Raw genomic sequence first — 6,624 nt, forward strand, 5'->3', positions numbered from 1 at the left:
ATCCAGCATCTGTCAGTCCGTGAGTTTTCATCGCCACAACCTTATATTTCTGTCGAGATAGCTGTGCTAGGGTTTTTTTTGGAACAAGTTCTGGGTTACATAGTTTTTTGTTTTTTTTGTTTTTTTTTGCTGACTAAAAACATTTTTTGCCATTGTTTAATATATTTAGTAAGACCTTTTTTTGAGGGAGGGACTTTTTTTTTGCAATGTATTTCATCCGAGAAAAATGTCTCTGCTCCATTTATCGGCTGAATTTTCTGTTAAATTCATCTTGACAGACCAAGACGGCCTGTCAGCTCACTGAAGCATCTGATTACAGCTGTCCATAGAACTCTATGCAAGTGGGGGGTGAGCTGCAGGAGGGAGAAACACATTTTTTCTCTAAGGTCTCATGCACACGAACGTATTTTCTTTCCGTGTGCATTCTGTTTCCGTATGTCCGTATTTCCGCTCCGCAAAAAAAAAAATAGAACATGTCCTATTATTGTCTGCATTATGATTAAGGACAGTACTGTTCAGTTCTGCAAAATACAGAATGCACATGGACGTCATCCGTATTTTTTTTTTTTTTTTTTTATGGATCCGTTTTTTTTGCGGGCTGCAAAATACATACGGTTGTTTGCATAATGCTAATTTCACACCAGTATGTCTGGTCTGGGAAACATGCTCCATGTGATGCCGTAATTTCCTGGACCGAACACTGTTCCTCTGATCTGAATTCACAGCATCAAATTGATTACAGGAGGCCATAGGTGATGGTGTGAGAGCAGGTTAGGGGAGCAGTATTTGGTCTGTAAAATGTGGGCATCACAAAGAGCATGTTTCCTAGACCAAACACGCTGCTGTGAAAGTAGCCTAATAAGGTATATTAGAAAGTTTCTTCACCTGTTTTAGTGATATATATATGAATTTTATACCCCCTTCTCCCCCGAAGTAGTTACCTGGTGCTGTCAGTAGTTTTGCAGGGTCAGAATTGCTGACAGCCTCCCTTTCACACCTCCTTTACTTGCGTTGTTTTGTAATTGGTTGTGGAAATTCTTTGCAGATTCCGCTAGGTATGAATCTAACCTGAAGAAGAAGTTTCTAACATAAAATACACAGATTCTGTCTGTGCCACATCTGTCCACCAGGTCACACAGTGTCTGTTTTTTTTTTTTTTTTTACTACAGTGACACGATCATATGACATCCCGTCACAAACTGCTCAGAGAATCCTTGTAACAGACCTCATTCACAGGCATTATAACGATTTAAAGAGGACCTTTCACCTGGAAAAACATTGTGAACTAAGTATCATGACATATACAGCGGCGCCCAGGGATCTCACTGCACTTACTATTATCCCTGGGCGCCGCTCCGTTCGGCCGCTGTGCCCTCCGGTATCTTCGCTCAATTGGTTATAGTAGGCGGAGTCTGCCCTTGTTCTGCTGGGCGTCTCCTCCTCCTAGGCTGTGGTGATTGTGTGAGCGCTGTGGCCTCTTCACCGTTTAACTGCACACTTTCTAGATTGTAGTGGCAGCGCAGTGTAGTTACAACGCTTATCTAATTTAAGTGACGGGGACAAACAGTTGAAGTTGCACTGCCACCACGACCTAGATGTGTGCAGTGAAGAGGCCAAAGTGCTCTCATAGTCACTTCAGCTGATCAGAGCGGGTGCTGGTTAGTCGGACCCCCGCCGATCTGATATTGATGGCCTATCCTATATTTTTTGGGATCCATGGTTTGTGGAACAAAATACGGATACAGCCGTGTGCATGAAGCCTTAGTCTACTTTCACACTCACGTTTTGGCTTTCCATTTGTGCTATCCGTGCATTCTGAATGGAAAAGGATCCGCTCAATTTGCATCAGTCTGTCTGATGAAACTGAGCCAAACGGATTTGTGCTGACACACAATGTAAGTCAATGGGGACGGATCCGTTTTCACTGGCACAATAGAAAACGGATCAGTCCCCCATTGACTTTCAATGGTGTTCAAGACGGATCCGTTTTGGCTATGTTAAAGATAATACAAACGGATCCGTTCTGAACGGATTCAGACGGCTGTATTATCTGAACGAATCCGCACAAAATGTGAGTGTGAAAGTAGCCTTAGGCTGTGTCTGTGGCTGCCATGGCTATGCTTTGGCACCCTGTGTTTGTGTTTGCCATGGGGGTGGGCTTATGAGGACAGAGGGAGCCCCTCCCTTCCTCTGTCTGTCTAGATCAGGCATACTCAACCTGCGGCCCTCCAGCTGTTGCAAAACTACAACTCCCATCATTCCCAGACAGCCTACAGAAGGGCATGGTGGGAGTTGTAGTTTTACCACAGCTGGAGGGCCGCAGGTTGAGCATGCCTGGTCTAGATGCTGTGGACACTATTAACCACTAGTTAAATGACCGTTACAGTGGGAGCCCAGGTTCAATCAGTGCCGTGTTTGTGCAGTCCGATATTAGCCTGCCAGTAGAAGCGGGGATAATATCGATGTCTCGATTTTGGTCAAATCAAAATTGATATAAACTATGGAAAATAAGGGTGCCCTCACCGGTGGTGGAATTTTCTGCCAGATAAAATATCTACCCCTGCGTTGTGTTCTTCTGCGTAATTGACATTGACAGTGCAAATAATGTGTTGCGGCTCTCCTGTATGAGAATCTCTTTATTCAATTCAATGGTAAATTTATTCTGCACTGATTTTGTTCCAAATTTTTCCAGTGTTTTCTACTGCAGAATAAATGTACTGAATGGAGAGAATAAGGGCTCATGCACACAATGTTTTTTTTTTTTTTATGTCCTTTCCATTTTTTTCTGTGGTCTGTATGCAGAACCATTTACATCAATGGAGCCACAAAAAAGAGAAAAGATGTGGTGTACATTCCGTGTCTGCATGTCCATTCCACAAATAAATAAAACATGTCCTATTATTGTCTGTAATAGGGACAAGGATAGTACTGTTCTATTGTGGGCCGGCCGTTCCGTAAAATGTGGAATGTACACAGCCGGTATCCATGGTTTGCGGATCTGCAATTTGTGGATGGCTAGGGGCTGCTATAGTTTTTACACCAGGCAAAAGGACTGCCACAGATGCGCCCAATTTATGATGAGGCACGTAAATTAGACGAATCTTAACAGCAGCCCAATAGGGAAACGAACACCGGTGTAAAAAGCCAATCTTAGTAAATGTGGGTCTGAGATAAAAACACAAAGCACATGGTTCCATCCGTGTGTGGTCCATTTAAAAAGTCGTCCTGGTTTATTGGCCAGGACATGACCAAGTGTAACCTCGTTCATCGGAATAAGGACTCATACACACGAACGTTGGCTGTTTTGTGGTCTGCAAATTGCAGATGTGCAGAACATATATACTGGGCGTGTGCGCGCATTCCATATTTTGAGGAACGGAATGACTGGCCCAGTCCTATTCTTGTCTAGAAAACGGACAAAAATAGGACATGCTTTAATTTTTGGTGGGTCTGACTCTGCATCTCTTGCGGCCTCGTTGAAATGAATGGTTCCACATCCGACCCTCCAAAAATGGATGGAGGTTTTAGGTCAGACACACGATCGAGTTCAATGCAATAAACTCACAATGTGTGTCATTATGAGGTCCTGTTCTTACCTCTGCTATTCTGACAGGATCACACAGCATTAGGGCTCATGCACACAACCGTAGCCAATTTTGTGGTCTGCAAAACACAAATACTGTTCACGTGTATTTTGCTGAAATGCCCTCTTTAGAACAGTCCTATCCTTGTCAGTAAAACAGACAAGAATAAGAGATGTTCTATTTTTTGCGGGTGCAACGGAACAGACATACGGACAGCACATGGAGTGCCATTGAAGTGAATAGATCAGATGTGGAAAGAAAATATGTTTGTGTGCATGAGCCCCCCACGAGTGTGTGTGTGTGCCCCATGCCTCATGCCTGTACTGTGGACCACAAATAGCGGTCTGCAATGCACGGGCACCATCTGTGTGCACGTCATTTGCGGATACGGACCCATTGACTTGAATGGGTCCGAGGTCCGCAGAAGACGGTTGTATGTTTGTTTGTTTTTTGCGGTTCAGATGCATGGGATGAAATCCCACTGAAGCGCTTCCATAGGCTTCTGATCCTCTGCATCACTCTGTATATTGAGGTTTGCAGACCCATTCAAGTCAATGGGTCTGCATCCATTATACAGAGCTCACACGGCCGTTTCCCTGTATATTGCAGACCACAATACGGGCATGAGGCACACACGCTCATGTGCATGAACCCTAATACAATATATTCCAGGACTCTCAGAAACACAGCATTATAAATCAGTATAAGGGCTCATTCACACGGCCAAGCCCATATTACGGCCCGCAAACAGCGGGTCCGCAATACACAGGCACCAACTGTGTGCACCCCGTGTCATGGATATGGACCCATTCACTTGAATGGGTCCGCTATCCGGAAGGTTGGTGCGGAATGGAGGCACAGAAGCACCACGGGTTTCTGTCTGTGCCTCTGCACTGCAAAAAAGTAGTGCATGCACTACTTTTTTGCTGTGCGGATTGCGGACACCATTCAAGTGTAAGGGTCCGTGATCCACATGCGGCGGCCCTACGGTCGGTGCCTGTGCATTGTGGACTGCAGCATGGGCCCGGGCCGGCGCACGTTCGCGTGCATGAGGCCTAATACTGTGTGATCCTGTCAAAGGGAGAAGGTGGATCGTGTGCGATTAGACTACTCGTTGGTCGGCTCGTGAATTAGGTGCAAAACTACAATGAAAAAATCGCATATTAGATAAAGGCACAGATTAAAAAGTTGCAGCCATATACATGTGTTTATGTTTGTGAAAAGGCAACATCTACCCGCTGATGCGACTATTTTAACAAAATTGTCGCACAGCCCACATAAAGCAGATGAACAGAACTACGCCACCCATGGTGTGAAATAAAAATTTAAATGTTTTATACGCCTAATTCAAAAAAGGCGCACATATATAAATTTGGTTGGATAAAGGATAATAAAATACCACCAGAATTAGAATAAGGGCTCATGCACACGACCGTATGTATTTTGCGTTCTGAAAAAAATGCGGATGACGTCTGTGTGCATTCCATATTTTGCAGAACAGAACAGCTGGCCCCATAATAGAACAGTCCTATCCTTGTCCGTAATGCGGACAATAATAGGACATGTTCTACTTTTTGCGGTACGGAAATGGAATGCACACAGAGTAACTTCCATTTTTTTTTTTTTGCAGACCGATAGAAATGAATGGTTCCGTATACGGTCCCCAAAAAAAAAAACGAACGGACACGTAAAGAATATACGTTCATGTGCATGAGGCCTAAAACTGAGAATTGTCAAATGAGGCGCAAATGTCTCCAAAACAGAAACATTTTCATTAGTAAATATACCTAGAAAACTTAGGTATATTAGACTAAAACAGGTGCAATGGGGAAACTGTTGGTGAGTTGTCAGTGTGAATTAGGCCTCATGCACACGTCCGTGGCCGTATTGCGGCCCGCATAAAGCGGGCACTGGCCGTGTGCTCGCCGCATCATGGATCCGTACCTCCGCACCGCAAAAAGATAGAACATGTTTTTGCAGTGTGAACGGATCACGGTCTGTTAGGTTTCCGCTCAGAAGATTTTTGAAGAGGAGAGAAAAGTCCTGCATGCACAACTTTTATCTCTGCTTAAAAAAAATCTTCCTCTGAGCGGAATCCTAACGGACCCCATTATAGGCTCCTGGGGCTCAGTTATGTGCCAAATCTGTCCTTTCCTTTCTCCGGCTCCTATAACGGAGTGGCTGAACGCTGATGTGAACTCAGCCTAACATAGTGCGGGACCTGCGGAAGAGAAAATGTGGGACGCACACTGCCGGAATCTGTGTTTTGCGGATCTACAGTTTGCGGACTGCAAAAATGGATACGGTCATGTGCAGGGGGCCTTAGTGGCAGATTTTAGCAGGGGGAACGTACCCTAAGGAATGATAAGACCGCACTATTTGGGTTGTCCGAGTTGTTTGGAGTGTAATGTGGGGCCCATGGGTGCATGTTTTTTTTTTTCTTATGGATTCCTATTATTTTTTTCATATGAGAAATAATTGTAGCACGGCACATGTAACAGATGTGTAAGGAGGCATGACTTCTACAAAACAGTAATAAGACAAAATACAGTGTCCTTGAGAAACCGCCCCACATAGTTCTTCCCTGTGCCTACCCCCTTATAAACCAGCTGCGATATAAAAAGCTATGGCGTCCGATGTGGAATCTAGGTGACAAAACACAATAGAACAAAAATAAGACGTAACGAGCTCTCTCTGACTCCAGGGGGCGCTCCCTCTGGAGAAAGCGTGTTATAGACAATACATTTATGATAATAGGGTGTGAAGCGTTTGGCGAGTTCTCCGCATCGGCAGGTGGCGCTAGTTTCTCCATAGGTCGTGCGCGCCTGGCTGGAATGGACACGTCACTCCTCGCACCTCAACCTAACCTGGCCTAGCTGCGAGCGCCGCTGTGACAGTCCACGAGGAAGTTCCGCCCTCAGGGTGACGCAGGCCTTGAGCAGCCAATGTGCAAATGCCCCTTCGGCATCCCTCAGCCAACCTTGTTTATTTCTTCCAATGCAAATAGCGGAGTGAGTACCGCTGGCCAATCGGCTGTCGG

Source organism: Bufo gargarizans, chromosome 2 (genome assembly GCF_014858855.1).
Source record: "Bufo gargarizans isolate SCDJY-AF-19 chromosome 2, ASM1485885v1, whole genome shotgun sequence".
Lineage (NCBI taxonomy): Eukaryota > Metazoa > Chordata > Amphibia > Anura > Bufonidae > Bufo > Bufo gargarizans.